Source organism: Anolis carolinensis, chromosome 2 (genome assembly GCF_035594765.1).
Source record: "Anolis carolinensis isolate JA03-04 chromosome 2, rAnoCar3.1.pri, whole genome shotgun sequence".
Classification (NCBI taxonomy): domain Eukaryota; kingdom Metazoa; phylum Chordata; class Lepidosauria; order Squamata; family Dactyloidae; genus Anolis; species Anolis carolinensis.
Window position 1 is genome coordinate 248,191,426 of NC_085842.1, and position 10,805 is coordinate 248,202,230.

Consider the following 10,805-nt stretch of genomic DNA (forward strand, 5'->3'; position numbering starts at 1 on the left):
CCCCAAATAATCTGAGGAACAGGCCTAAAAACCAAGACACCAATTTTTTTTGGTGCTATGTACTGTATTAATGAAAAAGATGTAATATGGAATGCTTTCATTTGGTGCACCCTTGCATCAAATGTTAATTTCAATGCTCCATAACTGAGACACACAGAAGCAGTAAGACAGGAACACTACAGTTCTTAACTACTTCGTTATTTTGTACTAGACAAAAATCTTCAATGCTTAGAGCATACTAGTACCTTGGGCCCTACATATATCTACTAGAGTTCGGTTCCCAAACCTCCTGTGGATAGTAACCTTTATAAAACAGCAAAATCAAAGTTTGTATTGTGGAATTTTTGAGAGGAATGTTTTCAAGCCATGAATGATGAAACCTGTTGCACAATCTGTGGATACTGAGGGCCAACTGTATCTGATCCCTTTATTGCCTTGTAGCTTTCAATTTTGACTTCTAAATCTATTTGTTATTTTTGCAAAGTCTTTAAGGTGTTTTAAGAAGTTGTTTCAAGGGGAGGAGGCAATATTACCTCCTCCCCTTAAACAAGCAATTGTACTAATTGGGGACTCACACTATAAAGGTACTAGACTGGCATGTATGTGTCACCAAGTTATATCCATGAATATTACTAAAGACATTGCAATTTCCATTTTATTTTGCCATTTTATTTTGCTTTGAGAAGAGAAAGACTGGACTTGCAAGAACACGTGCCTAGAGTAATGGGGAAGCATTGTCAGCCTTGACCATTTTGACTTTGTTTTAATGCATTTGCCCACATATGCTCCAGTTCAGCTCTTGTAATAATTTTGCATATACAGTAGCAATTGTCATAGATATAAATGTGTGTGAGGATGCATATGAGGATGCTTAGCATCTAAAATGCACTTCATGTTAAGAGTACTGTGCTACTGATAGACATCTGCAATTCATATCCTATCAGTGTTTAGCTTCTCTCTCCTTCCCACTTCACCTGGGATGGGCAAAATGGTGATAATCCCACTTTTCTTCCATGATAGACTTTGAATAGGACAGAATAGACACAGGGAATATTCAAGTTATCTGCCCCAGTGGTCCATAAAATCCATGACCAGAAACTGATTATTATCTATTTCATGGCAATTTTGCCTCTTAATTTTAGCTGTTGAGTCACAGCAGTACAATTGCCTGTGTTAGAAGAATCATTCTAACAGAAATGTTGCTAGGAAATTGGGAGAGGGGGAGTTTTCTATATGTATTTATTTATTTTGCAACAGGAGCAACTTCATAGTTTTCGTATTCTATCACATTGGCCAAAAGGCTGCAAAACCCCATGTTTAAGGATTTCAGTCCTGTCAGAAGCTTTAGCCAATAGAAAGGCTTCTGTCATTCACAGCTGGGCACATTGAAGCTTTCTCTGTGTTACTTACCTTCATGCTGACAGCTTCAAACATCTCAGGGGACCACAGGTTTTTCTCTCTCTGACTCTCTCTCTCTGTCTCTTCAAAGTCTTCTGACTATTGGTAGAAGCTAGGAGCATGGAAGGATCGTATGTATGTGCTCCTGCTATTCTTTTCTCCATTTCAAATAAAATATTGGCAATTTGTTCTGCTTTCCCCTGTCTTGATACTATTTAAAAGCATTCAATTAAGATTTTATAATGCGTCCAATGAGTTAAACCACCCGGTGGTATTAGAAAAATATTACATATATAAATAAAATACATCAAAGCATTAAAAAGCTATTACACACTCTGAACATAAAATGGCAGAATAATGATGGATCCTGCCATGCAGCAAACATATTCAAAAATATTATCTTCCTGGTAATGAAATGCCATCCGTTTCATTTTAAGCTAAATACATTAGACATATCAGTGGAGTCTGTGCTGACACAGCAGTGAGTTGAAATTGAAAATCTGAAATTATATATATGATTGGACACAGTGTTAAAGTAATTTATAGGAAAAACCACAAATATGCTGGGTCTGCACCTTCTGGTGAACTCATTTTATAGAATCAGATAGAAGAAAACGCTACCATTTCTAATATGCAGTTAGAATGGCAGGCCGCCAGTGTCCCAATATATATTCGGTACAGAGAAGGGGGGAAAGGGGAGAGTGAGATGGAGACAGTGAAAAGGGTAGGCGGAGGGAAAGCTAGGGAGACTTGATTCAAATTACAACAATTCTGCATAAGCCATCAGGAAAATGGCATTCGTTTTCATCACTCTGACCTAATATGATACAGCAGCTGTAGGAACTGTATTAGCTATCAAGACAAGTGGGAGATAACGGGGAAACATTTAGAGAGGGACAGCTGAGATAGGGGCTAATTTCAGTGTGGCGGCAGAGACGTTGTGTGCATTGCCGCCGACTGCAAAGTGGCAGCAGGAATCATAATGGTGATCATCTGATACACAAGGATCAGGCGACTGGGATCCAGATGGTGCTGACTGGGCTATGGCCCCTGTGTGCCAGATACAGAGGCAAAGAGATGGACAAGGGTTTTGGATTTTTTCTTTTTTTAACCTTTTCTTGTCTCTTTCTTCTTGATGCTAGCAATGCTGGAAACCAGCGCTTCTTAGAAAGACACCATCATTCCAAAGGTCTGATAGAGAGGCATTGTGACATTTCCTAAGACTTTAATTGTAGGTTGATTTTTGCTGTTTTAGGTAAACTTGATATGAGAAGAGGAATAGCTTGAGTGAGTCTGGGTTGAAGGAAGGGAGGTTAGAAAGATAGATAGATAGATAGATGATAGATAGATCACATACACTGGCTTTGGGAATTTAGTAGGATTTTGGCTAGACTGACATGGTTTTGCCAAAAGAAAGTAATTTCTAGTCCAGCTTGGAAGTTAGCATGCTGTAGTGGTTTGAGCTTTAGATTACAGTCTCGAAAACCAGAGTTCAATTCCCCACTTGTTTATGGAAACCCACTGGATAACCTTGGACAAATTACACAATCTAACCCCCAGAAAGCCTCATGATATATAGGATCACTTTAGGGTCACCATATTCCAGAAAACAATTTGAAAGCATGCCAAACCAATAAGAGAAAGTTCAACTGCCTTATACAAACAAACAAATACACAAAAAGGTAAGGTGTCTTCCTTTCTCCTGCATAGACCAGAAAGATTTTGTTTGGTATTTATGAATTACCAGTGCCTACCTTTTGGGTATTTTCCAAAGCCATAATTCTTTATTGAGTACACAGTGATCAAAATGGCATTTCAGCCAATTGGTCTTTCAGTGTCACTGAAGGACTGGAGAATCCCCAAAGACACATTCAGCTATTTTCTTTTACCTGGATACTCTTGCAAGGATATCATTTGCAGGTTTTTTCAAGGTTTATTCTTTCATACCTACATCTCCTGAATCATGAGCTCACCATCCTTTTTGCAAATGTTAGGGATTGTATGTATATTAACAGAGAAATTGAAAACCTTTCACTGTTACTATACACTGCTGATATATAGGCCATTATCATGACCACATAGTGGCAGCCAGTGGCTTACTATCAGCACCATGGTGAGGCTTTATTCCAGACTTTAAAGGACCTATCCAAGTTGCTGAGTACTATCCTGCAAATAGGTTCATCACCATGGATAAATTATTCAAAGACTTGAGTAAAGCTCATCATGCTGCTGTCATGAAAGTCACCACTGATGACCACATCAGTAAAGATCCTCATCCATACCTCTGATGAAACCTATGAGGTCTATTAGTGGTGAGCTGTACTTGGTCCTCAGCTCCACTAGCTCATTTGGAAATATCAGGACTGGGAGAGCATTGGTTAGAGAAGGATGACTAATATTTCTCAAGAAATCTTCCCCCCAAATTCTCTTTACTTTCTCAATTGCAGCTCTAGACGTAGAAACCTCTTTTATTGGCCATAATATCTGATCAGAATTTTTTGAACAACAATTTCCAGGATCACTAAGCCAACTGTGCATAAAATAGTGCCATTTGTGTAAGAATACAATGTTTCATGGGGGGAAAGGATGGTTATTTTGTTCAGTTCTACAAAAGGGGTTTCAAAAATGGGGAAAAAGTCTAAAGTGTGAAAAATCATTGAAAATTTGCTAGTTTTTTTTAGTCTGGAGATTCCATTCCAGATGCCTTTTCCATTTAGGGATGGGGAAAAAACCATCCCTAGCAGTGTTTCAGTCTTGCTTGCACATGAATGGCACTTGGAGTAAATTCATGTCATACTTTTGATGAAGTATACTTGGTGGCCTACCTGTCAGTGCTACAGCGAACCCACTTAGGGTTCAGGGCTCAGCTTTAAATGAGCTAGCTAAATTGTAGATCCCTATCATTGCAAAAAAAGGCAACAAAAACAAAAGAAAAAATACGATATTGCAATTTTCATTAGACTCATGAGGAGGAAAGGAGTTAGTATTTAGGATGTTTTTGCAAGATCTTAAATACTAGCTCCATCTCTGTCTTTGAGTGCTGACTCTAACAGATACAGGGCTTGTCACGTGAACAATGCTATTTAGTTGGTGCTTGTTATATGATGACAAATAATCAATACTTTTCTAATTCTGTGAACAAGCCATGTAGCAAAGAGGCATACTGTAACTGTAATTGTAAGCAGTTTAGTTAATAACTAACAGTGTAAACCTATGCATGATTTCTTGGAAATAAGTCTCATTATTCAATAAGGCTTACTTCCAGGTAAGTATGCACAAGGGAGAGTCTAAAATAAGTCTTTTTTTATAACTGGGAAGACACTTTAGAGTTTTACTTAACTATTTCACAAGACCTGGGGAAAGTGCTTATGTTATGAGGGAAGTCTATTGCCTCACTATAAATCTTGATACAGAAGATTGTCTCTCTCATTTACTGCCAACCTATCAAAACTTGAAATATCAAGCATATAAGGAGCTTTGAAGGAACAATACAGCAGAGCTGTAAACACTGAACACATTTATGTCTGATGCTATATGAAAACTGTTTTTCCCCTTCAGGAAGAAAGAAGATACCTTCACGGAGGAAAAAAAAACCCTTTCTTCAAGGGGAAAGTGAGCCTGGCTGCTTGTTTTTCTTGGTTTATTTCAGAAGAATACCCCAGAGCATACAAAGTGTCCTTGTTAATGCAAGGATGCATATTGTTAAAAATTGATGCAATTATTATCCAGCATATCACTTTAGAACTAAAGACACTAAAGTCACATTAATATTTGCTTTCAATATACATCAGTGAGACCAAGAAGGGATGATAAGTTCCTAAGCATATTTTTGGTGGTATTAATTTAGTTCCTTTCCCTGGTGTGGACCTTTTGGACACTGTAGACTTCAACTCCCACAGTCTGTGACCACTGGCTGTAGTGGTTGGAGCTGCTACAATTTATAGTCCAAAAGCTCTGGAGGTGTTGGCAAAGGCTAACTGTGTTTAAGACTGCTTGAAACTAGTGACACAGAATTAGAACATACCTACTGGAGAAACTCTACATAACTCCATCCTGTAGTTCTGAAGTCTGCCATGGAGGCTACTAGAAATTGTATATGTGATGTTTCCTTCAGAAAACATGTTGTTGTCTCTTGATGTCCCAACCCATCTCCTCCCAAGTTAGCTAAATATGCATCTGACAGTAGTGTCAGAAAGTTGCTTCTCCATTACTAATATTACAAGGTTGAAATGCCAATCTAAATAACCAATAGAACATAGTTTGTAGCTTCTGAATACAACTTCACTGGGGAATGGCATGAGCTCATTTCACAAGATTCAGTCCCCTGCTCTGTTCATATAGGAGAAGAGATAAAAATAAAAATAAAGCCAATAACAGGGAGCTGTGCTACAGTACATTGCTAGTGATCTATCTCAAATGCATGCAATGGCTTTAACTCTGAGATGTAAAACAGGGCTTGATGTCTGCAACAGTATGCTAAGGGTTGTTTCAGGAATTGCAGGAAAACATTTGACTGCCTAAGTAAAACTAAGGAATGTAAGCAATTAGTTCTTGAATGGAAAATAATCAATTTCAGAGGAATGAACTGCCCCTCCGCTTGAGTACTGCTTCATACTGAGGTTCTGAAGTTGGGAGACAGCAGGGGGATTCGCTATACAATGTGGCAAATCCAGTGAGTAGTGGGGGAAACTGTTGCCCTGCGCCCCACATTGCCCACTCCATCATGTGCGGGATAGCGTCGCCACCTGGCTTACCCCGTTCTATCTAATAAGAACATGTTCTTTGGATAGCATCCAAAAATGCAGCCAGAATGCTTCCTTTACGGAATTCCACCAGAAGTAGCCTTACGTCCTATGATGGGCTCTGTCAAGGAAGCATCCTGGAAATATCTTAGGATGCTTTCTGAAGTCAATGTGATGAAGTGAAGAAAACACTATGAAATTAATGGGATTGCCATAAGGTGGCAGGTGACAAAAGGCACAAACACGTAAGGAAGATCAGAAAATAGTTCCCTTGTTCTCTCCATAAAAGTGGAGGAACATAATATCCTGGAGCTGGATGGTTTTTTGGGGCTTTCATTCTTCTAGGCAATACAAATATGAATTCCAACTGCCAGTTCTAACTAGAATAGATCTAATTATTCAGTAGGTTTTAAGGAAGGACTACAATTTTGCAGTCGATTCTATTTAATTGGGACTATCAATGGATTTAGGCCATTATAAGAATTAATTAAACACATATCAATGTATTGCCTTTTATGTTATCCAAAATTAGAAGTCCCATTCTGCCTAATGGCAGGCCTGGCCTTTCAAGCAGAATTCATAGTCATCAATCCTTTGGATCTTCACATTTAATATTATAGTTGAAATGGGTGGACACACTATATGCTTTTAGGTCACACCTAGACTTTGGTGAATGTAGATCCAATTAACTGTGAAATCTGTCTATACTTCAGAAGTTCCATTAGATACAAAGAATCCGGCACAGCATCCCCTTTTAGTATGATGGAAAGCAATATTCCTTGATATCACCTATACACTTTTAATAATGCACTATCTCAAGCATGAGCTCTGTTTCAGGCTAGATAGCAAAAGCTGATAAAGTAAGAGAAGAAGCCACATTCAAAAGAACATTACTTTTCATCAGATTCACTGATATCATTTTTGAGGCACTTCAAAGAAAAATCCTTCTAAGGTGAGTGCTTCCTCACAAAGATCAAAGGAAACCTCCTACAAGCAGGTTAAGGAGTCATTTTTTTTTAAATCACCCTGAACTCAAAATGGAAATACATCCCTAGTTCTCAGACTGACTGAAGTCTCCTGTGGTTTGAGAGACAAGCCTGACTGTAGGTCGTCTTTTGTGTGAACAGCAAGAAATGTCACACACTTGGGTTAGGAATAAGGAGACAAGAACAATCAAACAGAAGCTGATCTACTGATATGTGAGGAACATTTTTAATGACCTCTCCGCCCTCGGCTGGTATTGTCAGGGTTTTTCCTTAACTGGCAAGAGAGCAAACAGATTGCACTGCAAATAGGCAGGGAAGAAAAAACCCAGAGGAAAACAAAAACTGGAAAGCTGCATCAGATACTAAGTTCTACCACTGAGAGTAAATTACCAGGCAGGTGACTGATTGTCAGTGTAAGACACAAATAATTATCCACATCTTGAAACTGATTTTAAATGTTAATCAGCTTGTTAGAATGTTTCATCTCTCTCCAAACATATATTGTCCCAGGACAACATGAAAACATAAATTCAGTGGCAACTCTAGTTTTAACTTCCCATGAGACTTAACAAAAATGCCTATTTTTGCATTAGTTTCTGCACTGAAATCCATGATTAGGTTTGTTGTTGTTGTTTATACGTTCAGTCGCTTCCGACTCTTTGTGACCTCATGGACCAGCCCATGCTAGAGCTTCCTGTCGGTTGTTGCTGCCCCCAGTTCCTTCAAAGTCAAACCAGTCACTTCACAGATATCATCCATCCATCTTGCACTTGGTTGGCCTCTCTTCCTTTTTCTTTCATTTCCCCCAGCATCATGATCTTTTCCAAGCTTTCCTGTCTTCTCATTATGTAGCCAAAGTACTTCATCTTTGCCTCTAATATCCTTCCCTGCATTAAGCAGCCGGGCATTATTTCCTGGAGTATGGACTGGTTGGATCTTCTTGTGGTCCAATGCACTCCAACATCACAGTTTAAAAGCGTCTTTCTTCCTTTGCTCAGCCTTCCTTATGGTCCAGCTCTCGCATCCATAGTTACCATGGGGAATACCATTGCTTTAATTATGTGGACCTTCATTTGCCAGTGTGATGTCTCTGCTATTCACTATTTTATCGAGGTTGGCCATTGCTCTCCTCCCAAGCAGTAAATGTTTTCTGATTTCCTGGCTGCACTCTGCATCTGCAGTTATCTTCACGCCTAGAAATATAAAGTCGATCACTACCTCCACATTTTCTCCCTCTATTTGCCAGTTATCCTGATTAGATATAGAATTCCATAATTAGGAAATACCAAACATACAGAAAATTGTAAGTTTTTAAGGTCTTCTAATCTCTCCATCATGAAATGTGTATGGCTGGATGGAGAGGAACAGGAAAAGTATGACTTATTGAAGTTATAAATTTAGCATTTTATCAAAGCCTTATGATGACATGTGAGTAGAGACAGATGTACTCCAGTTAAACACTACAAATTTCACATTACATGTAAGGCTGTTAAAACTAAGAAACAGAAGGACCAATGTTCTCATCTTTAAGGGCTGGAAGAAAAGAAAACAAAATAAATGCTTCTATACATTTTTTTGCTAAACTGAGAAAATATGTAATTCAGCAGTGGTTGATTACCATTATTTTGGTGTTTGCCTGATAGGATGTCTTGGTGCACTGAGACATCCCTTCTTACTGAGTTCTTGCAAGGAGTCTTAACATCTCTAGTGTATGTCCAGATTCTTCCTTTCAAGGATTTGGTGAAACATCTACTAAGGCTAGAAGGAGGGAGGGACAGGAGGAGAGGATAGTTGAGTTATGGCATCATCTACAACAGTGCTTCTCAACCTGTGGGTCCCCAGGTATTTTGGCCTACACCTCCCAGAAATCCCAACCAATTTACTAGCTATTGGGATTTCTGGGAGTTGAAGTCCAAAACATCTGGAGACCCATAGGTTAAGAACCACTGATCTGCAAGGATTTCATCTTCCTGGTGAAAAAAACACGTCCACCATGGTCCTAGTTTTAAGAGTTCGTACCTTGTACTAATCCAAAGAGACAGAAAAGGTATGATGCTGATGTACTAACGACACTGCTGCTGAGAAGCTTCCATACCTGAACTAGCTTCTCATAATAGTTTAAATGCAATAGATTATTTAGCAATAATGGCTAAGATCCTACACAAGAGATGTAACTATGAATACATAATTCCAGACCTGACTAGTAGCCACACTGAGCAATGGAGATCTGTTATGTTGGCTTTAAGGGTACTGCAGAATGACATTGCTATCTCCTCCCTGCCTGTGAGCTTTTTAAAAATCATGTCAGAAGTGACATGAGAACATACTGCAAGTCACTTTTGGTGTGAGAAAATTGGTTGTCTACAGAGGCATTGCCCAGGGGACGCCTGGATGTGTTACCATCCTGTTGGGAGGCTTCTCTCATGTCCCCGCAAGCTAGAGCTGACAGAAGTGAGCTCACCCCATCTTGCAGATTTAAACCGGCAACCTTCAGCTCAGCAACCCAATCTTCAGGTCAGCAGTTCAGCCAGCACAAGGGTTTAATCCATTGCACCACTGTGACGCTATGCGGCCTGTGAGCCACTGTGTAAGGATGAATTGAGATAGAGAATAAGCTTGTGATTCTTCTACCAGAGCAACAGTCCTTGGTTTACAGCAGATCCACAGGAGGGGACTGGAAATGTCATCCTACAGCACCGTTATCACTAGTAGAACAGACCCCCATCATTCAGTGTGGTAGCTGGGCTTTAAGATAGTTTGGGAGGTTTTTTTTTGTTTTTTTTTGCAATTATAGCAAGTGTCACAATCTCAATCATGAACACCAAACAGTTATGAACATGTAAACTTTGGCTAACACATTTGTAAATGCTTTACAAGATGTCAGGCAACTTTGTTTTAATTTCTGGAATAGGCCTTGTATAATAGTTTTGGATATTCAGTTATGGACCAACAGATCTGAGTGCCTCCACCACATATTATTAACATGTCTTCAGAAAACTAAAACCAACAAATCTAGTTTATAAACGTTTGTTTGAAAATTAAATTTTCATGTTAATAAGTGGAATTCAGAGTTATAATATCCTAGGTAAATTAACAATGATAAACAGCACTGCTGTTAATGTCTATAGTCTCTTAACCTAAAATTCAATTTGGCTGAAATAAAATAGATTGTTTGGTAGTATTGGACACCATTTTGACTTTGAAAGAGAGATACTGCTTTAGCTAACCATTGGCTATGTAATGCAGATAAATGCTTCCTTGATGTGGGTATGTTCAGGGATCACTCCTTTTCGGTTGGGTATGTTACAATGTATTGAGTTTACATTTTCTTTAGCAATTGTATTTGCAATGTGGTTTTGATTTATATACCTGGGATGAGCATTGAACTATGACACTCGATTCAAATCCCCACTTGGCTATGGAAACTCATTGGGTGATTTTAGGGAAGTCACAATCTCCCAGCCTCATAATTGACTGGGTAATTTATGATTACAAAAGAATACCACAATGTCTCTTGGAAACACTTGAAAACTGTGTCAATATACTTCTATAGAAATCAGGCTTCATTGATAAACTTCAGTGGACACCCAAGAGTGCAAGTCCAGTCAATCTTTCTTGCCCCATTGTGCATCTTATGTATGTTTTCAAACACTTCAGAGTTGAAAAGTACCTTTTATTT